Source organism: Mesoplodon mirus (genome assembly GCF_964341445.2).
Source record: "Mesoplodon mirus genome assembly, contig: HAP1_SCAFFOLD_798, whole genome shotgun sequence".
NCBI lineage: Eukaryota > Metazoa > Chordata > Mammalia > Artiodactyla > Ziphiidae > Mesoplodon > Mesoplodon mirus.
This window is the reverse complement of record NW_028295237.1, coordinates 80,819-107,118: the sequence shown is the minus strand read 5'-3', so window position 1 is coordinate 107,118 and position 26,300 is coordinate 80,819.

The window sequence follows — 26,300 nt, the reverse complement described above, 5'->3', positions numbered from 1 at the left end:
ATATGTTTAGTTCATATAATTAATTTTTAAAACAGATTCTGATTTCTTATAAAGGGTTTTATGGTTTATATATGACTCTTAATCCTTGTGTGAATGACCCAAAGTACCCAATTGCTGCTTGGAGCCTCACAAGCTGCAATATGAAAGCCTTAAAGGTAAAACTTGGCTTCAAGAAACATGTCTACATAGTTCAATTCTAATTGTCCTCAGTAAAACCATCACCCAAAACCCCGAGTATTTGAAATCAAAATTTAGGTCATGCTTCCTTCCAACCTAAACATAGTGAAGGATTTTTCTCCTAATTCAGCCCGAAAACTATTTTTGGGGGGTTGTATTGGCCAGTCCAGAACATTTTGCTTAAAATTTTCAATCCTGGTATAGGTGGGAGTACATTGTATTATAACCTAAAGCAATAATCAGAAATTTGGTGCAATGTGCAACCTATACAAATGTAGGCAGTGTTAAGTATACACCTTCTCTAAAAGGTTAAAGTCAGAAACATCACTGACCTTTCTTTTCTATGTGAATTGCTGGCAGCCACAGTATTTGCACATAACTACAAAATATAAATGGGGAGTGGTGGTGAAGTTTTTGAAAACATCTTTGAGGTAGCATATTTTTCACACAGAAGATATCTGCATGGCCAGAAATGAAGGCTTGGATCAAACCTCTGAAATTTACATTAACTTCTGAAAGTTGCTTGAATAGTCTGATTTTTAGGAAGTATTTTTGATATCAGATATACTTCATTTAAAGTGAGTAGAATAATTATAACAGTACTTGGCTTTCATACTATCCTAACAGATTAAAACCTTCCAAAGGATGATAATTGCTTAATTAATGCTTCAGTACATTCACATGCACCTTCTCTGGTCGAGAGAATTCTAAGATGATGCCCAATGATCCTTGTAGTAGCCCCTCTCCTTGAGTATGAGACCTGTGAATGTGATGGAATATCATTCCCATTATTAGATTATGATATATAGCACAGTTGATTGGGAGATTATCCAGAGTGAGCCTGACCTAATCAGGTGAGCACTTGAAAGGCACAGAGAGGGCTTCTAATCCAGATAAGATGGTTCATACTTCCCTCTCCCTGCTCCCCCTTTATACGCACAACTATATATTCTGGAAATAATATGAGACAACCAAAGGAGATCTCTGAAAGGTCTAGAGAAGGTGAATTGCCTAGGGACCCTCAGAATGGATGAACAACCTCATGGCAGGGCACCTTATGACCCTCTACCAACAAAAAAAATGTGGTCCAGGCCCAGCATTTCCTAACTCCCAACTTAGTAACAGGAAGTGGCTCAAAGAGGCTCTTCCTCCATCACATCAAATGGGAATCCCCCAAACACCAGGCGAGCCTTGCAGAACCTGCAAGGACAAACAATTGGAAGCCCTGATGACAATAAGTGACCAGGGAAAGTGCTTTCCTTCCCCACTGGGCCTGAGATCCCCCTTCACCACCCAGACACATCAGTGGCTAAGGGTACCAGCAAAAGTGCTCCTACCACAAAAAGCTCCCACCTGGAAAATGCTCTCCTCAGATGGGCCTGAGACTCCTCTCCCCTCCCCAGAAACATCCGGCAACTTGCTCGTACCAGCAACGGAGATCCCTCCACAGAAAGCTCTCAACCTGGTAAGCACCCTCCACTCCTTATAGTCCAGGGAGACCCTGTCACAAGTGCCTGGCCCAGGAAGGACTCTTCATCAAGTGTCCCAGAGATTCCCTTCCCTCAGCAGAGGTACCAAGTGCCATATCCTGGGGAAGCTACTTCAGACCCCATAAGCAGCATGAGAAGGACCAGAGGTAACCCCACCTGCACAAGAGAAACAGACCAAAAGAGTACCACAAAGGTTCTGAAAATTAGGTTATCATGGAACCACAGTCCATAAAAGTACAGGAAATGTGTGCCAAACCTATAAAGAGTGAATGCCTGCTAAAAATTTTAAAAAAACCACTTTAAATAGGGACCAAAGTATCCTAACATAATAGCCAAAATGTCCAAAAGACAATAAAATATCACTACTTATACCAAGAACCAGATACATGACAGCTTGAATAAGATGTGATAGATGATGCCAACGCAAAATGAATTAGATGTTAGAATTATCTGACAAGGGTTTAAAAATGCTGAATTCAGACCTTTAAGACCTTGAACACAGAACCTAGTCACTCCATGCCAGTATCCCAACCTATAGAACTGTGAGCTAATAAAGGGATGCTGTTTTAAGCCATTACATTTGTACTAATTTCTTATGCAGCAACAGAAAACTAATACAACTTCTCATCTGGGATCCATCCTGTACCTAGAAAATGATTATAATGAGTCCTAGACAAGTAAATGGCTCAATGTCTTGGTTCTAGGCCCACTATGACATGATATTCTACGATTTTTCCCAAGAATGGAATCCCTAATTCCTGCTACTGAAGCTCCTAGAAGACAGTATCCTTCCTGTTTGAACAACCACCAATATCGTATCGCTCTAACTTTACTTCACATCACCCTATCTCATTGTACCAGTGTATGCTGCTTATATCATAAACCCAGTTTAACACTCTGACTTTGGAACTATATAGCCACTTATTTTTGTCTCAAAGCGATTGCTGAGTATTATATTGCTCTTCCAAATCATATTCCTCTCTGTCTGCCCTGACAAATCAGAAATGGAGAAGATTTGTACCTGAATCTTCTGAGCTCAACCTGATACGTTTTTTACATTACAGTATATCAGTTTAAATACACAGCATCACTGTGGTTGTGAGCATAAATATTTCCATCTTAAGAATTTTCTCTGTATTTTCTTTGTAGTTTTTTAAGTATTTGTTTATTTTGGCCTAATTCCAAAAAAAAAAACCCCTTATCTGAATAACAAATTCTTTTTGAAAGTAGTTATAGCCTGTGGATAAGTTTTTGATAGCAATATAAAATCTATCTTTTTTTGGCTAACCATGAAAATAAGTTGTGCTCTCAATATTCCATGAAGAATTAAGTATAAAGATTCTTTTGTAAATGCAAACAAGCCTGAGCATTGAACAACATGAACATCGAAACACTGCATGTACTGGAAAGTTCACAAAGAAATGTGACATTTCTGTTAATTAATATTACTTGTTATCCATATACAATACTTTGAGATCTTCAGTATCTTCTTTACTACAATTAACCAAACATTTCATGTCTTTTCATTATTTGAGAGGTGAATGTATACTCCCTTCAATGTGAAGTTTCCTGGTATAAGAATTTCGAATGGAAATCTGAACTGCATTCCTTTTCTGTGACTTCATTTAAGATTTGAAAATTCTTTACCATCCTAACTCAGGCTTTTTCACTATGAAATAAGAGGCTCTCCTTTGTGTGATACTCAAAACTCTCCATTTTTAATCATCAAGCCAGCATCTTTAACAGCACTGCAAAAATGTGGGGATTTGGAAAAGCATTTTGGGGAAATTCCTTTTTCTCTCATCCACCATTCGTAGAGGACAGACACTAATTATAAGCCAACTCTGGGCTCTGGGTTCTCCATTCTGACATCACTAGTCACAACACAGTTATCTACCACCCCTGGCCTTGTCATCTTCTATTCTGGCAGTTTTTTTTTTCTTTAGTAGCACTTGTGACTATCTAAAACATTTATTATTTATCTTGTGCTTGTTTTCCTCCCCATTCCTATCCCAAAATAGAAGCTCCAAAAGATCTTTTTTTTAAATTACTACTACATTTCTAAAAACTAGACCAGTTACTGGCACACACACACACACACACACACACACACACACACACACACACACACTGCTTCAGAATTTTTGGCCACTGTGAACATCTCAGACTTATTTTTCACCCTTTATTCTCCAAAGAAAACCTATTTTAATACTGTTACCTACCATCCTGGATTTGATCTATTTCAATCTAGATCTCTCTCACTTACTTAACATATTTGTATAGGGTTTCTTGCCTAGTAAGTTATAATATCTGCCAACCCTTTTCTAAATCACTATTTCAGGTATTCAACACTGACCAAGAATGTGCCATGCCCAATGCTGGGTGCTAGGGTTATAGTTAAGAAGTATAGCACTTATCATTAAGCAATGTATTACATTTTAAAGAAGGCAGATGAATAAACATACAGTAACACTCTATGTGAGGGATGCCCTGACACAGATTCAGATACAGGATATAATGGAATGATCTAGGAGGAGAAATCTACACCAATAATTCAAAACTCCTTAAAGTTGGGTTATATCTGAGTTGTATCTTACAGGACTAGTAGCAATTAGCCAATGAAATGAAGTCATTAATTTTATTCTAAGCAAAATAAACACTGCATGCAACAGTAAAGATGCATTGAAAATTTAGGGCTCAGTAAACAGTAAGTATGAATCATCATGCTCTGGGGTAGAAGAGGAAGAGATGTAAGTACATTAGCAAAAAATGAAGAGATGAGGCCAAAGAGGTAACAAGTGGTGTTGTGTATCAGGCTGAAGAGTTGAACTAGATCTCTAAGCAATGCACAATCAACACGATTTTTCTAATAGGAATAAAATTTTTCAATTTTTAGAATGGTCATACTAGCAGGGATATGAACAGATCATCAAAATTTAGATGGTCCCACTTACGGAGTTATGGCATTAACTGGAAGAAAAAACTATAAAGTCCTGAAATAACAGTGAGACAGTTGAGATATGGATGCATATAGATTCAAGTAGTATTAAAGAAGCACAATAAAATTTGGTGGCTGCTTGGATAATTTAAAGATGACCTTAAGTTTCTGGTTTAGGTGACTGAGTAGATGGTGAGAAGTTCCACTGATATAAGAAATGCAATATAACTTGTTTGTCATAGTAGAGGAATAGATGACAATTCAGCTGGAATCTCTGAGATTTGAGACGTCAGAGTGATATTTTAGTGGCAATGTTCATCTAGCTATCACAGAATATCACGTATGCTTCTAAAATCAGGATAAAGATGCCAGACTGAAGTCAAACAAGTATGAGTATTGCCTGTGAAAGTATGTTCCATGGTAGTAGTGGAGGGAGATGGATGGAATCCTTTGGAACAGGAGCAATTATAAAGTAGACAGACATAAAGAAGCTAGCAAAGATAATCAAGACAGAAAAATGAGAGGTGTAAAGATAATCATAAACACAGAGCTCACGGTCTTCATTCGTAAATATGAAGAGAAAACAAAATATCTCTAGATGTTAAGAAGAATGTAAACTACTAGGAAAGCAAGGGTTTTGTAATTTTCACTACAATAGTCATAGCACCCAAAATACTGCCTTGCCCAAAGTAGATGTTCCATAAATATTTGTTGAGATATTTGAGATAGGCATGACATAAGAGAGAATAAGATAAATATTAAAAATAGAAAAATAAATCCTGGGAGAAATAGGAGTAATTCATGGACTAGGACAGAACCTGAAATGCTTAGTTTTACTATGAACAGATGGAGACCTGCCACTATTCTAAAAACCTACAAATGTTGAAAGAATAAGTCTTTGGCAGGAACTGTAACAAACATACTGGCCATTATAGATCACCTGGAAACAGTCTTTACATATCTTTTTTAAAAGGCTCCTTTTTAAAAGAAAGAATTGGTAAGAGGGTGGTTAAATGCCTTTCTGTCAGGCTTTTTGTTTCGGAGAAAAAGGTGTAGGTGAAGTAACTCTGCCCCACATAGACTTTCAGTCTACTTCTCCCTCTTGCCATCCTGAGTTACTCAGGAGTTCTGCTGGGCACATATATATACCTCCGAAGCTGAAGCCCCCTCCTTGCATATTATAGTAGTGGGCTTCCCTTTCTTTCAGATTTCACCATTATTATGATAGATTCTTGAGAGGCAAAGGTAATGGCTACGTACGCTTACATTCACAAACATCTTGAACCAGAGCCTATTTTCTTTTGTATTTTGAAATCCAATATAAAGGAATTTTAAAATTCAGCAACAGGGAAAGAGTTTCAGAGTATTTGAACTTGAAAGAGTATATACCCCTAACTTCATTTTTGCAAGAAAATTAGCTTCTTGAAATCTTATGCAATTGCTGCCATGGTCATTGTATTAAGTATAAATTGTAATTTTAGAGAACCCTTACAAATTAGTTTAAAGGATAAAAAGGAATTTATTGACTCACAATACACCAAAGTTTGAAAGTGCTCATACTTTCAGACACAGGTTAAGTGTGGGGGCCCAAAGGATATAAATAGAAAATGTTTCTCTGACTTGGATATTCTTCCCTCTGCAGTTTGTTTTGTTTTGTGTTATTCTGGGGAAAGCTTTCTCCAAGGGGTGGCAAGAAAAATGACCAAAAGCAACTCTATTTTTATATATTACCAATTTACTGAACCCAGGCAAAGAGAAAGCCTTTATACAAAAGACTGACTCAGCTTGGGATTTCTGTTAAAACCTCAAGTTCAGGGAATTCTAACTGGCCAGGTCTTGGTCACATGCCCAGCACGAGAATATGGAGGTGGGATCTCCAAGCCAAACCAGATGGAAATGTGGACAAATTCACCAAAAGTAGCAATGAAGGTCTTCTAAGGGTTCTCTTTGTTCTTCATACTCTTCTTGAATCAATTCTGGTGATATGTATTTTACTAGGAAATAATCAATTTCATCCAGTTTTTACATTTTTACAGCATATTTATGTTCAGTGCATCATCCTAAATTTAATATATTTCCCTTTGTATTTTTTTCTTTCTGTTCCTATACTTTATACCTTGGCTTTCTCCCTTTTTCCTTGATCAGAATATCAGATGACATTAGATAAACTCTATATTAAGGTTTGACTGGAGAAGTAGAACCACTAGAAGGACTCTATTATAGAGATTAAACCTTACATGATAGTGGGATTTGGTTAAGCAGTCTATGTAAATCCACTGCCCTGCCTCTTGGTGCAAGTCCCGAAGTCAGTAGGGCTGGCAGTCAGGAATGAGAGATGATTTGAAGTTAGGAGATCAAGGATAAGCTGGAACCTTCAAAGATAAGCTATAATCCAACTAGAAAAATGAACTGAACACCATATTAAAAGGATTATACATCATGGCCAAGTGGGATTTATGTGTAAAATGGTTCAACATACAAAAATCAATCAATGTGATACACCACATTAACAGAATGAAGGACAGAAAAACCACATGATCATCTCAATTGATGCAGAAAAAGGCAGAAAAAGTATGTTCATTGGAGTTCAAAACTCCATAGAAAGTTTAAATAACATATTTGATAAAACTGAATTTGAATTTTATAAGTTGAAAATAAGCCAGAAAAAATTATGAGATTAAGTGAAAATGTGAATGATAAAGGAATAAAGGATAAAACGGAAGACCCACATTCATCTAATAATATTTTTAGAAGGTGAGATTAGAGTGAATTTAACAAGTATTTGAAGAAATAGTACTTCTCAGAGATTAAGTTAGAAATAAATCCTCAGATAAAAGAAGTGCATGGAGTCACCGGTAAAAGAAATGAAAACAAATATATGACTATATCCTGTATCGTATACCTCACCTCAGCCTGATCCTTCCTTTGTTCCACATTAAAAGAATGTGCAACACTGGCAGACTACTTATATATACAATCTGACAGTGTCTCACTGTGTTCATGATTCCAACAAATCTATCCCCCACCTCTCTCCTTACTCCAGCAGGTGAGAATATTCCTAAAGCAACCCTTTCAGTTCCCCCACAGGCTAAACCCATGGATGAATTCTTTCTCCTTTCTTCACATTCCCTCCCCATAATTTTGAGATCCAGTTTACAGAACTTCCAGAGGTCAAATCCCAGCTTGATCATGCATCCTCATATTGAATCGCCAGCCTCCCCTGCTTCACTGCTTTTGCCCTGCAATCCTGTTCACTTGCATTGTACTCTCTAATTAAATAATAGCACATAAACTCTTGGCCTGAGGCTCTGCTTTCTGGGGAACCAAGGCTAAAAAACAGCTGGTAAACCACATCACATAATGGCAAAGAGGAAAGTCTAAAAAACAATTTGGAAGAAAGAAAGAATATCAAATAAGAAGAGCCATTAGACTGGTAGCAATCTTCTCATCAGTAACAATAGATGCCAGAAGATAGCTGAAAGCACTATCCTTAAAGTACTAATGGAAAAATCACTCTTAACCTAGAATAGAACATTTAACTAACCATATTAAAAAATGAAAGAGAGGACATTTTCAGACAAAGGCAGAAATTTCTACCTATAGACCCTCAATAGTAAAACTTCCAAGGAATAGGTTTCTTACTGAAGGGAATTAAACTCACCGTGAAGAAGTGGGATTAAAGAACAATACTGAGCAAAGAAAGTGATATACATGTAGATAAATCCAAGAAGGATTAACTGTTAAACACTGTGTAATTGTGTGACTAATTTGGGGGCCAAGTCAAAAATGAAGTGCAATTCAATGGAATATTACTCAGCCATAAAAAGAAACGACATTGAGTTATTTGTAGTGAGGTGGATGGACCTAGAGTCTGTCATACAGAGTGAAGTAAGTCAGAAAGAGAAAAACAAATACCATATGCTAACACATATATATGGAATCTAAGAAAAAAAAAAAGTCATGAAGAACCTAAGGGTAGGACGGGAATAAAGACACCTACTAGAGAATGGGCTTGAGGACACGGGGAGGGAGAAGGGTAAGCTGTGACAAAATCAGAGATTGGCATGGACATATATACACTACCAAACCTAAAATAGCTAGCTAGTGGGAAGTAGCTGCATAGCACAGGGAGATCAGCTCGGTGCTTTGTGACCACCTAGAGGGGTGGGATAGGGAGGGTGGGAGTGAGGGAGATGCAAGAGGGAAGAGGTATGGGAACATATGTATATGTATAACTGATTCACTTTGTTATAAAGCAGAAACTAATACACCATTGTAAAGCAATTATACTCCAATAAAGATGTTTAAAAAAAAAGAAAACTTTTTCTCTTAAGCTAGCAGCAATTGGGAAAGATACACCTTTGTAAACAAAGATGAAACATTTACTTTTTCTCCCTACCTGACCCTCCGGATTTGGGAAACTCTTGAGTATTCATCTCACGGCAATACAGTTAGTTATCTGCATAAGTGCAATAGATATCTGCTTTTCTTGTAACAGGACACAATAGGAAACTGATTATATTAACCAAGGCTTTGACTGGAATGTAATATTTGAGAATAATGTAAACAGAATCAAATATGACCAGACAACTTTAAAAAATTAAGGGTGACTTTATGGAGCGAATAAAAAACCTTGAAAAGACAGCCTGGAACCTTGCTTACAGGGTTCCCAACAGCCTAATCAGGTGAGTAATGAACTTCTTGACAGGTGCAGTAATCTCAGGAGAATTGGGGAACCTCGAGAAGAGAAGAATTCACCTATATCTATAGGTATTGCAAGTGAAGTCAGATAGGAAGTCTTTGGTTTGGCTTCCTACCCTCGAGAGGCTTTTACAAGTTCAATCTGGGGAATTCCCTGGCGGTCCAGTAGTTAAGACTCCGTGCTTTCACTGCTGAGGGTGCAGGTTCGATCCCCAGTTGGCGTACTAAGATCCCACAAGCTGCGGGGCATAGCCAAAAAAAAAAAAAAGTTCAAAAGTTCAATCTGAGATTCCCTATGAAAAATTCCAGCAAAGCATGTTTAAAAGAGCTTATGTGGTCAATCACTATTCTTGCTGCACTTCTGTACAAAGTCAGGACAAGTTTTATTGAAATTAGACTTACTTTGCAAACAAATTAGTCTTATTTTGGTTTCTTTGTAAAAATGAGGGTGTAGAAATTTTTTAGAGAGAAAAAGTATGTTTCAGCAACACACCTTTGTGGATATTAGATTCTAGAGCTGTTTCTTGTCTTTGAGGTTTTATTATTTGCCTGTAAAGTGGACTGGATCTTTAATTCCTTCAGTTCCCTCAAATACCTGGCTACAACTCTCCAAACTAATATTTCTGATTTTCTCCCATCCTTAGATGGGAGAACAAGAGCTTTTTCCTGCACCCCTGCAAACAGAATGTGAATGACTTGATATAAACTTCAGAGGAATCACCACAATAGCTTGTTTAGACAATCGCCTTTGTGCCTGTTACTGCATGGGCCACTCAGACTGGTACACCCAGTACCCTCATCAGAGACATTCAAACTGCAAACCAGGAAAATCCATCAGATTCCCACTGTCTGTCTGCCCTCTCTCCATCTGAAGATGTTTCAAGCCTGATATCTAGATCTAGAGGTCTTCTTGACTGGCAGCTCTCAGGACTCAGACACTGGGTTCATAATTTGCTCCAACCATTAACCTTCGTTTTTCTTTTTCTTCCACAGAAACTCTCTATTCCATGGAAATCCTCTGATTAAATATCTGTTTCCTTGTTTATGCAATACAAGTCTAACTTTGGGAGCCCACCTGCATCATCCACCTCCTGAAATGAAACACAACTGTTAACTCAACTGACCTATTCTCAAGACTGAGACTGGGTCAACGAGATAGGCAGCAATCTATCAACTTAGCGTCTGGGTTGTGAAACTTATTTGAAGTTTCAAAGGTGGAACTTAAGGGGAGCAACATTTGCCACCCCAAAATATGCTACTTTGGCAGGAGGATTATTTTGAGCTATAAACAATCAAAACCCAACAGATTCAGGAAAAGCTCTTTACCTCTACCTCAAGTTCCTAAATTTACATTGGAAAGGGAGCCTATACAGGAAGAGAGCTATTACCAGAGATAACTTTTTACCTAAGAAACTTACCTGCATAATAGGATAACCATTGTTTTCTAAACATCTCCTCTGCATTCCTGTGAATGCCTTCCTTCCTTTTGTATCCCCAGACCCCTACTCCTTTCCTTAGCTCAGGATGTTATATAAGCTTCAATTACCTGGCTGCCTTTTGGGTCTCATATTTTATGGGACTCTCTTACATACGAAATTAAATTTGTCTTTCTCCTGTTAATCTGTATTATGTCTATTTGTTTATTAGACCAGCCAAAGAACTTAGAAGGATAGGAGGAAAGTTTTTCTACCCTTATAGCATCTTAGCCAAGAATCTAGAAGGGTAAAGGGAAAATTATTTTTCCTCCCATACAACACTAAAACTTTTCTTATTTTCCCCAAAATGTACTCTTTACTGCTCGTGAATTTCCCCATGATTCAATCTAATTCAACCATCAACCATCGTATTTTGCTATGATCATGGAAATCTTCCATGATCTGGAAGAGTTGATCTATTGTCCTGTACTTCTAGTTACATTGAATACTTTGCAGAGTCAAGGCCAGCTGTTCTTCAGTATGTTATACTTTCAGGATTCATCAGAGTGTGTTCCCATGTTTAAATTCAGACAAAATATTTCTGGCAAGGACACCACGTAGGTAATATTGTGTAACTTTCTCTGCATTTCATTAATGCCAGGTCATATCATAGTGATTTATGAGAGGGCCACTGATTTCTCTGTTGTAAAGACATATTTTCCATTTGTAATTAATTCGTAATTTAAGGGATTGTAAAGACCCTGTTCTCCACATTTCTCTACCATATGGTTTCAGCCATTGACCCTTAACTGAAAATATTATGACATCAGGAGTTACAAAACAGTGAGTTTCTAATTCTGAAATTCTTTTTACATTTACTTGCTGAGATCATTTGGTATGATCTTAAATCCTATATTTAAGAGATCATTTCCTATCTTTCCTATCCCTCTCCTCTCTTTCCAAAATAATTATGAAATTTTCTTTACTCTTATTCATAGATATTTATTATTGTTTAATGTACTACCATCATTATTCTCTGTAATGCTCACACTGTACCAAATGTATTCATTGGGCCCAACTTCAAGGCAACTACTGAATTTTTTGGATATGGTCTCATCTGTGTTTGAGCACTTCCTTGCTTTCTGGTTTACCCTGTACTTTCTCTGACCTTTCCTACAACAGGCCATATCTCCAAGGAATCCTGGTTCCTTTCAGCAAGGAATGATTTTTAAAAACCAAGATCTCAGTATTATTTATGCTCTTTGCTACTGGCAGGTCAAAATGTCAAAACCCTATAATCATGTATAACTCTCTCTGTTTCTTCCTAATTACTTTCTAGAGTTAGAATAGAATTGCTATAGTGAAGTACAGTTTCTTTAATGAATGACACAATGAAAAGAGGGTTATATATTCTGATTATGCATTATTTTGTTTCTGTAGGACCTCTAATCTCCTCCATATACTTTTTTCTTTCTCTTCATCTTCAAAAGTCCAGGGGATGCTCATCCCTTCCAAGTTGCTCCCTTTCTCCCAGAAGCAGTGCCTTTCTATGACTGTTACCTCTGGTCCCACACTTTTAGGTCCCTTCCTTTGGATTCTTAGTACCCAGTGTTTTCTAATTCTTCTCGTCTCTTACTTGTTTTTGGTATTTTTCCACTCAGGGTAAGACCTCATTTTTCTAGGAGAAATTTATCTGCGTTCTGGCACCAGTTTTATCCTGCTGCATGCTCGTGATTTTCAGCAGTCTCATCTGAATCTCCCCTTCACCCTGGGCTTCAAAATGAGTTTTGTTGGTTTCAGATGTCTTCCTATTAGACATAAACCCAAGTTGTAGTATTCTCTGACTTCTATGCTTTTGGCATAAGTTTCTCATGGTTTTATTTTCTTTCCTTGTTGACCTCTATGGGTTCTAGAGCATGTGTGGAAAGATTAGGATTTAAGAAGCTGCTATCATCCTATAGAAACTCAGAGGTCAGAAACAATCATTGTACGCTTGGAATTATTTTTATGCTTTATTTAAATAAGCTTTGCCTTGCCTTCTGAGTTATTCCGTATTCATAAAGGGGAAGCACTTTAAACACACATATAATACAATTTTATTATAAGATTAACAGTAACCTTAGGCTTAATTCCAGCAGGGCTTATGCCTCTGAACCAAGTTACCTGTCACTTTTGAGGTTTACTTGCACTGCTCTGAAAGTTTTAAAAACAGAAACACACAAAAAGTTAAAGAGCTTTTTCTTAACTTCTTTGGTCCAGCACTCCTGAATTAACTAAGAAAATAATCACTTGCTTATGTGCCTACTGACTAATGATGTGTTGGACATCAAAAATTAATTTTAATCTGTTTCTCATTTCTTTTCCTGTTTGGTCTGGTGTTTAGCTGGTTAGGCTGTCTGTAATCAGATGTTTGCATTCTTTTTAACTAAGAAACAGTGAATCAAGTTAGAATACAAAAAGGAAACAAATGACACTGGACCATTTAAAATTCCCAATAATACATTGTCAGTGTCCTCTTAAAATTTAATGAGTATGGGGCCTCCCTGGTGGCGCAGTGGTTGAGAGTCCGCCTGCCGATGCAGGGGATACGGGTTCGTGCCCCGGTCTGGGAGGATCCCATATGCCGCGGAGCGGCTGGGCCCGTGAGCCATGGCCGCTGGGCCTGCGCGTCCGGAGCCTGTGCTCCGCAACGGGGGAGGCCACAGCAGTGAGAGGCCCGCATACCGCAAAAAGAAGAAAAAAAAAAAAAAAAAAAAAAAAAAAAAAAATTTAATGAGTATGTTTTCCATTATGTCAGCCAGATCATTAGTAATCAATTGCCTTTACCTTCAACTAGTATACAAGCTATAGTGACACTTCAGTGCTTGTTCAGAGAATCAAGGTTACCTTAATCCTGCTGTGGACCACAGACATATGGTTCCTTGGCTGGGAGGTGCTCTAAACAGATCATTGTAAAAGGAACAATGGGAACGTAAAGTTATAATATACTTTGTACCTACCTTTCCAAAGCTTACAGTCTTATGGGAAAGCAACATTTAAACGACAATACCAAAAATATGCAATTATAAATATCAACAGTTGTTTGACATAAAAAATGGGCTACTATGAGACACATAAATATAACACTGGTCATGATTCAGATGTGGGGTTAGCAATCTCTTTGAAGAAGGGAGAATTTCACCAGGTCCTACCAACAGGAATTAGGCAGAGGAAGGTACCAGGGGAAAACAGGTAAGCAGGAATGTAGATGACATGGCATGCATCCAAACTTAATCCTCCTTACTTTCTATCTCCTATTTGAGTGGCAAGAAGAGGCAGAAGAAGAAAAAAAAGGACCGTCTAACAGAGTAGGTCATTGGTTTGCTTAATGTTCCAGCCATTTGAGTAAAAGAGAAAGAACTACTATGATAAACTAAAATTTAACACATCCAATTCCAAAAGTAAACAAGACATTCATTCTAACCAATTCCTAAACTATCCTTCTCCCTTCAGGCGTGTTATGTGAGGGATTAGGAAAGGGTCAGAAAGTGGACTTGAATCACTTCTCATGGAAGTAACATACCTGATTTCAAGTGTTTCAGCAAGAAACACTGCCTTTTCAGCCAGGCATAGCTCACCTCCCTGATCCCTCTGTAATGTATCTACAGTCATATCCACTTCTCTTACCTGTCCCACTAAAGGAAGTATTCTTCCTCATGACTGTGACAATCCTTCCATCTGTGCTCTGGATTCCATATGCTTTCATTTCTTCAATCAGCATAATTCATCTGATTTATATATCATTATCTTCTTCCTATCTACTGGTTCTTTCCTCTTCAGAATTTAAGAAAATATTCATTTAAGCCACTCAAATCTTCAAAAGCAACTCTCCATCTATTCTGCATCTCCCTCACCCTGCCAGAAATCTTACTATTCCTTTCATGTCCCTCATACTTTAGTTCTTTTGAAATGTCATCTAAATTCTCTACCTCTACGTTTTTTGTTTTTTGTTTTTAATAAATTTATTTATTTATTTATTTATAGCTGTGTTGGGTCTTCGTTTCTGTGTGAGGGCTTTCTCTAGTTGTGGCAAGCGGGGGCCATTCTTCATTGCGGCGCGTGGGCCTCTCACTATCGCGGCCTCTCTTGTCGCGGAGCACAGGCTCCAGACGCGCAGGCTCAGTAGTTGTGCCTCACGGGCCCAGTTGCTCCGCGGCATGTGGGATCTTCCCAGACCAGGGCTCGAACCTGTGCCCCTGCATTGGCAGGCAGATTCTCAACCACTGCACCACCAGGGAAGCCCCTCTACCTCTACTTTTTAATCCCCATGCACTTCCCAACCCACTGGAATTTAGCTTCTCTAGTCACTCCACTAGAAGGAATTACTAAAATCACCAAAACTTCCAATTTGTCAAAGCCAATTGAAAATTTTTGGAAACCATCTACATTACTTCTGAAACCTACTATACTGATTGCCACCCTCCATTTCTCTGAAATTTCTTCCTCCTTTGATTTCTATGACTCCTCTCCAGATGTCCCTTGCTTATTTTTCCTGCTGCAATGTCTACGTTTGATGTTTTCCAGAGCTTCCTTCTCAAAGCTTTTTAAATGTCAATATAAAAGAAATATTGTTCTGTGAGCATTCCCAATAATTTCCTATAAAAGAGGTTCTGATTCTTCTTTATTAGTGTTTTTGCTGATATCCATTCTCTGAAAGGGTTTGAACATTCACAGCCTAGTTCTTTGAGTTGCATGGGACATAAAATTAGGGGAAGAGGAACAGTTAAACAATTAAAAGAAATAAATTATTGCTTAAAGAAAAGATATTTTGTCAGAGTTTTTAAAAAGAACTGTAGAGAGGGTTGGGGTTCTACTGAAGAGTTTGGAATAGATAGCTGAGAAATTTTATGGGTGAAAGGAAGTATAAGAGAAGGAAAATGGCATTTTAATAAGGGTTTCTCTAAACTCCATATATCTTTGCTAATGTTTTATAAACAATTAAATAACTCCAATTATTTTGAAGTTCATTTAGTTTATGGTCTGTTTCTTATACTAAAATGCCACTCTCAGACTAGAATATATGTTTCATGTGTTCAAGTGAGTTATCTTCAGATTAAAATATAGTGATGATATGGGTGTTTTATTTTGTGAAAATTCATTGAGCTATGCACTTATGATTCATAATTTTTCTAACTATACTTCAAAAATTTACCAATTTTTCTCATGCTGACTCTCTTACAAATCTAAATGTAAGCTCCAGACACACATTTTCAACCACTTACCAGATACCTCCATTACAAAGCATGATAGGCAACTTAAGACAAGGTGTTCAACTGAAAAACCTCTTCGTACTTTTTTTTTCCTATTTCTGTAAGCAGAACCACAGTAGAGCCAGTTTTTCAAAACAGATTTTCCTTCTCCATATAATAAAGGTCCTGAGTCAGGGACAATCTACATCCATGCCCTCTTCTCCATAGGCACAGGTACCATCTTAGTTGGTTCATGCAATATTTCTAACCTATATACTGGTCTCAGTGAGGGCAGTTATGCATCCCACTATCCATTCATCTCAGTTATTCTGCAGGGATCCTGTTAAAGAAAATCTAAATATATACCTGTCCCTTCAGTCTCTTTAGCAGAGCATAATAGCAGCCAACATTCATATAGCATTTGTTATATGATAGAGGCTACTGTAAAATCTTTGCAGCTATTAACTGATTTAACCCCTAAATAACTTTATAAGGAAAATATTATTATTATCTCAATTATACAGATATAAATCTGAGGCACAAAAAGGTAACAGTGGGCAGAACTTGGATTTGAACTAAGGCTACACAACTTCTGAAACACATTACCTAACTTTATTTATTGTGGTAACCACTTCACAATATATATGTATGTCAGATAATCACATTGTACACTTTAAATTTACATAATGTTTTTGGTCAATTATACCTCAATAAAAGAAACTCTGCTTTAGCCAGCTCTCAAGATCTGGTACTTTCTGTTCTTTCTGATTTTCCTTTCATTGACTTTCTTTAAATTACCTGAAAATATCATAGGTTTTATGTCTCTGAGATCTTTCACATTCTCTTCCATTCACCTGGGATACTCTCTCCATGGTCATGTCCACACCAACCTTGTGTATCTGATTAATTCCTCTTTCAAGAAGAAAAGTATATTACCTTCTCTAAAACATTCCCCTGACATCCTTATCTTTATCTTATGAGATTGACAAGGATATCTGTACCACTGCATTTGTTACCTGCTATTATAGTTTTTTCTTTGCTTATTTGTTATCCTCATTAAGAAAAAGATTATGAGGCTAATCACTGTTTAACAACAGTAACTTATACATTACACGGTACAAAATGAACACACGAACTATTTATTTACTAAACTGATGAATACAGATCCAGAGAAACTATATTTATGAGAGTGATTGATTGTAAAATGAGAACGCTGCTTTGATGATAATTTTTTTTCTTATGGAGATTATATGAACTAATATATTTAGAACATTTTTAAAGTATCTGGCAGATAGCATGAGCTCAAAAAACTATAGTAAAAATAATAGTAATATAATAATTATAATAACTTTGAAATAGACCTCTAGGATTCCAAAATCTACTTTGCTTTCTGACCCAACCTTTGCAAAACAGATTTATAGAAAGAAAATGAGAAAGAAGAAAATTAGGAGTAGGTAGAGTAGAGGTGGGAAAGAAAAGTCTAGGAAATTTGCAATAGGGATAACTCTAAGTATAAGCAACACAACGAGGATAAAGTTTTGAATAATGAATACAAGATATAAGAAGAAAGCTTAAATATGGAAATTTAATATTCAACCCAGAAGTTGTATCTAAAACCCCTTGCATTTAGTGAGCAAAATATACATTTAACTAACTGAATGGTTGATTGTAATTAAATACTGAACTCTTTAGCAGATAACCTGAATCCTGGTTCTTTCGACAGTGAGGTTTGAGAAAAACAGGGTCTTCTTACAGTCTTCTAAATAAGGCTAAATAAGCAATAACACAAACGCTTCTCTCTCTCCCCCCCACCCTTTGTGTGTGTGTGTGTGTGCGCACGTGCGCGTGCGCGTGCATGTGCGTGTACCCAGAGATTTTTGTCAAAGCCATTTGTTGCTAAGCAAAACATCAAGAAAGGGATTGTTGAAACTCATCTTTAAATGCTTAATACCTATATTCTCACCCCTGAACGTGCATATTTACCTCTTCTCTTAATAAGCAGGCACTTGAGTGCAGGTCATTTTGCTCTAGATACACTATTCAGCACTGAGGAAGGGGGAAGCTTTCTGTGGAAGACAAGGAAAGATGCTGGTTATTTGGAAACTTTTCTTCTGGCACCTCTTTACCTAGTTGGATATTCCATGATCACTCTGACACAATCTAGCCAACTTTAGACTTCATCATACTCTCTCTTTCCAGCAACCAAAGCATCCACAGCAGGTTCCCAGGTCTGTCCAAGGTGAGGGACATCAGCCACTCTGAAAGGCAGTTCCAGGGACACAAAAAGTATCACAAAAAGAAAAGTTTCTTGATGATAGAGACTACTGAGGTCCAGATTTTTCTTTCTTTCTTTCAATACTTAAAAAATTTTATTGAGGTATAATTGATATAACATTATATTAATTTCAAGTGTATAACATAATGATTTGATATTTGTATATATTGTGAAATGATCATCCCAAAAAGTCTAGTTAACATCCACCACCATACATAGTTACAAAAGTTTTTTTTCTTGTGATGAAGACTTTCAATTGGTAATTTTATTTTAATTGAATTAAAGACTATTTGAACAAGTACAAAGTTTATCCTGTTAAAGATCTCACCTTCAAGAAGAACACAAATGGAGCAGTGAAAAGGAAAAAGAATAGGAAGTTCGGTCAAATAAATCTAAGAAATTAGGGGTAACAGAGGCACGGAGCAGAATTTCCCTCATATTAGATGCTAGGGGCTCAAAAAGGAACAACTCCACCAATGCTGTATCACTTCCAGTTCTTTGTAAAAAATAAGTAAATACATACATACATACAAATACAAACAACAGAATTTATTAGTATTGTGTCATTTATCCTAAAGATATTTAGAAATTCTTTTAGAAAATAAACTATTAATTGTTTAAATTGAAATCTGAGCTTTACCCGAGCCCACACATCTTATTGTTGCCTTGTATCTATGGATTACATACATAGCATGTGTTGTGAGAAATTTCAAATAATTTATTTAAAAGTCATAGTTTTAATCGTTTTTAAAACTCAATTAAATGCCACTAATAAAAATTACCAATTTCAGAAAGGCAATCTGGGAATGTAAGTGCAAAATTCTTGTCATAAGACATTAAAGTAGAAAAGAATATATGATCCCATCTTAAAGAAGTATTCTATCTTATTTGATGAATTTGTTCAAGCACAGATTTAGGTTAAAATAAGAAAAATGACATTAGAATAATATTAGGAAGATCCTAAGAATTTCCTTATTTTCTCTTATTTGTATTTTTCTCTGTATGTGTGTATATACTCAATATATATGTACTCATATGCCCTGTTGTAATTCTCTGTCATATATATATATATATATATATATATATAAAATTCTCTGTCCTATATATATCCTAGTAGATGGAAAAAACCAAAACAACCAATATGAAACAAGAATTTTTAAAAAGCCATCACAAAATATAACATAAATTTGAAATGAATCATGCCTTATCACAGAAACAAAATGTACAGATCGGAAAACAAGTCTATAAGATTGTGCAAGTATGATATTCAAATTGTCCATTATCTTTTGTATTAAAGAAGAAAATGGATTCTATGCCATCTCATGGCAAATCTAAGGGCTGTTTACCATCAAGTCCAAATCTCATCTGTTTTCAATTTCACAGTTCCAAAAAGCTCTAGAAAAAAATATCTAAATGACTATGAATGTTCATAACACTTCTCAAACCACTTTTCATACTCCTAAATTATCAAATCAATGCAAATCAGTGCTATTAATGCTACCCACTCCTTGGAAATTTTACTTTTTCATAAGTATTTATTTTAACCAAAATAATGTAAATATAATCTGTTAAAGCTCCTAGGAGAAAAAGATTTTATTTTCCCCATAAGTCAGTGAAGCCATTGCAAATAGAAGCAATACTGGGACCTAATATGACCAATGAGCAGAGTATACACAGTGTTGACTAGTCCACAAGTCTCCATTTACTTAGCAGTAAATCAGTGTAATCTACACTGTAATCCATGGTGTTGCTGCAGTCACAGTAAAGACTGAAAGGCCAGCTTTGTTCCTTTTGCTAGATCCCTTAATTAGAAGATGAAATATAGCGCTTTAATGGTCCAGTAAAAGAATTAAGAGATCAAATTTAAATTGCTCCATGATCAATTTTGAATGTTTTTTTTTTGCTGTTATTTATTTATTTATTTTTTGGTACGCGGGCCTCTCACTGTTGTGGCCTCTCCGGTTGCAGAGCACAGGCTCCGGACGCGCAGGCTCAGAGGCCATGGCTCATGGGCACAGCCGCTCCGCGGCATGTGGGATCTTCCCGGACCAGGGCTCGAACCTGCATCCCTTGCATTCGCAGGCAGATTCTTAACCACTGCGCCACCAGGGAAGCCCCTTGAATGTTTTATATATAGAATTCTTTAAGGGAATAAAACCTGCATAGTACTTTGACACAGAACACATTCACTTGGATTCAGCAAAAATTTGAGATCGTATTATATGAAAGGAATTGGGCTAAGTACTGTGGAAGTGAACTAATAAAAAGGTAAGAAATCTTGCCTACAAAGAGCTCATGGAATAGTATATTAGAAAAGTATACATAAAATGACTCTAGAGCAAAGTTTAATGGGATAAGGACTATGGAAGAATTTCAAATTGCTAATATAGGCAGATGATGGAAATGCTTCTTTTGCCTCCTGAGAATGCAAAACGATTCATGAAGGAGAAGGTGGTACTTGAAGGATCCTTCAAAGACTGAAAACTCTTTGACAGAGGTAGAGGAAAGAGCCATGTAAAAAGGTTCATTGTAAAGGTAAAATTACTAAAAGGTACAGGGGTTTTCAGGACATAGTGAGTCATTCTCTATGTCCAGATTATCATGGAGAAAAAATGAAAAACAATGCTTGTAAGGCAGATGGCACATCACCATATTTAGAAAATGATCATTCATTGTTTAGAGGGTAATAAGAAAGCAATATAATTCAAGGAAGAAATGGATGCAGTCAGAATCAACCTCAAGATTATTCTCACGTTAGCACTTATGGAATGATGATATGAAAAGCAGACCCATTCCCCAGCAAAACAATCATAGCTGGTGAAAATGATTTTTTTTAAAACCACTTAAAGCCTCTACTCATAGGGCAGAGGCTTATAACAAAAGAATATACTCTGAAAGTAGCATTACCTTGCTGAAAGAAATTAAACACCTAAAGAAATGGAAAGACATCTTGGATCAGAAGACTTCATATTGTTGAGGGAGAAATATTCCTCAAATTTATCTACACCTTAAACACAATCCTTATCAAGATTCCAGTTAGCTTTTTTGCACAATTTGACACATTGACCCTAAATTCATATGGACATTTAAGGGACCCAGACTAGCAAAAACAATCTTGAAAAGAATGGAGGACTCACACTTCCATACGTCAAAACTTAAAACAAGGCTACAATCATCGAGAGAGTTTGGTACTGGCATAAGGCTAGACATATAGATCAGTGGAATATAATGGAGAGCCCAGAAATAAATCTTCACATTCACATTTAATTGATTTTCAACAGCACTGCTAAGATAATTCAATGGGGGAAAGAATAGTCTTTACAACAAATGCAGCTGAGATGACTGAATATTCATATTCAAAAGAATGAAGTTGGACCCATCTCTCATATCATATCATAGAAAAAAATTAACTCAAAATGGAAATGTAAGAGCTAAAGCTATTAAACTCTTAGGGGTAAATCTCTGTGACCTTGGATTAGGCAGTAACTTTTTAAATATGATACCAAAATCATAGCACAAGCAACAAAAGAAAAAAAAATAGATAAATCAAACTTGATAAAAATTTTTTTAAAAAGACTTTTGTGCTTCAAAGGACACCATCAGGAAAATGAAAAGACAATCCACAGAATGGGAGAAGATATTGGCAAAGCATATATATAATAAAGGGCCTGTAATCTAGAATATATAAAGAACTCTTACAGATCAATAATCGACAAATAATCCAATTATAAATGGGCAAAATATCTGAATAAGCATTTCTCTGAAGAAGATATACAATGGTCTGTAAATTCATGAAAAAATGCTTAATGTCATTAACCATCAGAGAAATGCAAATTGAAACAACAACGAGATACCACTTCACACACCCTGACATGGCTATCATCAAAAAGACATAACAACAAGTGTTGGTGAGGATGTGAAGAAATTAGAACCTTCATATACTGCTATTGGGAATGTAAAATGGTACAGCTGCTTTGAAATAATCTCACACTTCCTCTAAAAGTTAAACATACAGTTACCACCATATGACCCAGAAATTCCATTCCTGGGTATATACCTAAAAGAACTGAAAATGTATGTCACATAAAAAAAGTATATGCAAATGTTTATAGCAGCCTTATTCACAGTAGAAAAAATAAAATATTGTATATCTATGCAATGGAATACTATTTAGCAATAAAACGAAATGAAGTATTGATATATGCTACAACATGGATGAGCCTTGAAAACATCATGCTAAGTGAAATAAACCAGCCACAAAAGACCACATATTCTATGTAATCATTTATATGAGATGTCCAGAATGGCAAATCTATGGACAAAAAGTAGATTTGTGGTTGCCAAGGGCTGAGGGAGATGGGGGTAAAAGGTAGTGGCTACTAATAGATATAGTGTTTCTTCTGGGGATGATGACAATATTCTAAAATTGACTGTTGTGATAGCTGCACAACTGAGTGAACGTACTAAAAGCCATTGAATTGTTCACTTTAAATGGGTTAATTGTATGGTACGTGAATCATAATCAAAGTAAAGCTGTTATTTAAAAAACAGAAGAGTAATATTCTACCATCAGTGTAGAAAGTGGAGGGTACAAACCTGACGTAAGAGAGAGCATGAGAATGGTATTTTTTTTGTGGTGAGACACACTGAAAATCTGATCCAGGAAAATGAAGGAAAACTAACATGTATCAGACTTATATTTCTGAAAAGATAAAAGGTGTTTCCTCTTTAAGGAATCAGAAATGAGTCTGTACTTTTTTATTTTTCCCTATATAAAGTACATTATTACAGGAAAGAATCAGTGCCTCTCATGATAGTTCAATGCTGAACTTCATCTTTTAACACTTTAATTTCTAAAATTCACAAAGTTTTGGTCTGTGATTAGTCACATTATGCTTTCAATGTTATAATGGCTGATACTTTTCTCCTATATAGTTAAACTTTACACAACACAGCTTCTTGGTTGTGTTTCCGTTTGCTAGGTCAGAAATGAATCTACAATTTCACAGTCATGTTCTTTTCATGTGATTATTCAAGTAATAAAATATGAAGTTTCTTGATATTTCAGGAAGAACAAACTTTGCATGCTTCCACAGTGAAAATTAAGGGCAAAATTAGATGAAATTGAAGTTCAGAGAAGATGAACATAATGATGCATGCCTGGAATGATTTATAAAGAAATATTAAACAAGGGAGACGAAATTTGGAAAACTTGGAAAAGCAGATGACTAAGTAGAAACATCATTATATACAAATATTTGATCATATCAAAAGAGAGAGAAGTGACACATAGAAGCCAAGCATATAGAGAATTAACAATGTCATGTTGATAAAAAAATGGAAAATCAAAATGAAAACTAAAAGAGGAAGCTAGTATAATAATCTGATATTGAAAAGGTTTCCTAGACAACAAGGTGTCAAAAATGTTTTTACTGTGCGTTGGTATAAAAAACCAAAATTATGGTAACAATTACCTTTAAGATACAACATTAACATGCTCCCTAATACTTCAAGAAGCAAAACATGGGGCAATTGAGCAAACAGATGGGATCCTACATCGATAATCACTTTTCAGAAATATGGCTTTGAGAGATGTTAATTAAACAACCTCAGCAGGCTCCTTTTCAATAGCCTTATCTCCTGATATTGACTTCCATGGCCAGAGTAGGATGGATAATTGGAAGACTCTGATTTTCATACAGTAATGTAATCTCTTTCATTTGAGTGAAGTGAGCTCTGAAAGCATTACTTGGAACACATGATGCTGATTCATTACATTTCACTTGATAATTGTAATAATGTGTGTGTGTAATTTTAATTGTACATCTCTCATCATATGGAAAAAGTATATGCCATATCACAAAGTGGGGAGATAGTGAACTTTCAAAGGTTTCAAAGATTATCAGATGTTTTCCTAACTGGCCATTAACTGTAGGCAATTTGCTAATCATCTTTTCTTCTTTAAATGAAAATGTCACGTTGTCCTTGACCTTAAGTGGAGATGTCCTGCCTGTGATTCATACTGCAGGGAATAATAATAATAATAACAGTTACACACAATGGTCACTAGACTAAACCAAGTTCCAATTGAATCACGGTCACCTAAATTTTTATTCCTTTGCTTTATACTTTAGCTTCTGACACACCAATCTTAGGTCATCCTGGTTGTACTGACACATCTAATTCTATTTCACTGATTTGCAATCTTAACCTGCCCCACTCAAAACTTACTCCAAAAGAATGTACTTCAAGGATGAAGTTTGAACAAAATCTTTGAAATAATTCATATGACAAAATTTATTTCATCTGGCAAAGAATTGGTAGAAATTTTATTATAGGAAAACATAATGTTTGTATCTTTAATTGCAATAGTTTGAGGATACAGCACACTGTGACACAAAATGGGAACTTAACAAACATGTGTTGAGCAAACAAATGAAGAAAAAATGGATTTTAAGAAAAGATACGAGTTGCAGCCATGGTTGAAGAATTATATCTAATATGTAATTTGTGTATTGGAGTATTACTGGCTATGGCAAAAGAAGAGCTATGCTGCATCAAACTTGTAAAACACCTAATGTTGTATGCTAAGGAGTTTGGTATTTATTTCATGGATTTTAAAGTAGATAAATTTCATGAGTATTGGGGGAAAAGGAAAATAGAATGGGATGGATGTTAAGCGAGAACTCGGTTTCAATGATGTGAGTGTGAGCTACAATTTCTAAGGATGGAGATCAGTAAGAATGTAATAAGGTACAGATCTTCCTCAACTTATGATTGGGTAATATCCTGAGAAATCCATTGTAACTTGAAAATATCATATATTGAAAATGCATTTCATAGACCTAACCTACCAAACCACATAGTTTGTTAGCATACCTTAAACAGGCTTGGAACACTTACACTAGCCTACATTTGGGCAAAATAATCTAACAAAAAGCCTATTTTTAATAAAGAGTTAAATATCTCATGTAATTTATTGAATACCGCACTGAAAGTGAAAAACAGAATGGTTAATGGGTACAGAATGGCTTTATGTGTACCAGTTGTTCCCATTCATGATAGCGTGGCTGACTCGGAGCTGCAGCTCACTCCTGCTGCCCAGCATCACGAAGGAGTATCATACCACATATCGCTAGCCTGGGAAAAGATAAAATTCAAAATCTGAAGTATGGTTTCTACTGAATGTGTATTACTTCCACACCATCACAAAGTCGAACCACGGTAAGTCAGGGACTGATGATATTTGATGATTTGGAAGTCATTGGTGACTTTTGAGAAGGTAGATTGACAAATAGGTGGAGACAAAGCAAGAAAAAGTCAATTACATTTTCTGTTCTGGCCAAAATAGAGTAACAGGGATCAGAGTTACCCTCTGGAACACCTAAAAAAAAAAGGGTAGGGAAATAAGACAACAGTTTGCAAGACACTGGACATCAAGGAGCAGAGACTCATTCCTGAGAGACAGGAAATAAATGATGTGAGCCTTATGGTTGCTTCATGTTACCTGAGTTTCCAGGCCACAGCTCAGGGAGGGGGATCCCAGGCAGAGACCAGCAGTCTCACTAAATAAAGGAGAAAGGGCTGAGAGACTCTACAGAACACGGTGGGTAGACTTTTCAAGACAGAGTACCAGAGAGGAGAATGATTCACAGAGAGGGAACTCCAGAATCTTGCACCTAACTGTTCAGCTGTTTACTGTTCACTGATTGGCAATCTTAACTGTTCAGCTGATTACTGTTCAGCTAACTGTTCAGCTGATTACTGATCAGCTTATGTGTGTGAGTACATTACTAGAGGGCAGGAAAGGAACCACTTAAATGGACTATAGAAAAGAGTGCCTAGTATTCATATAGGGCCTGAGATACTGACTTTTCCTATCAGCCAGACTGTAAAACCTCAAGATTAACAGGGCAATGGACAATATACATGGAAAGGTCTTGCCTCGGTGGTTGGGAATATTTAACCATATATTATAAAAGAACAATACAGGAACATTATTTAGCCATATAATATAACAGGAGACTTCTATATTTCTTTCTACCAAATCTTTAAAAGGACCTAAAAGGATCAAAC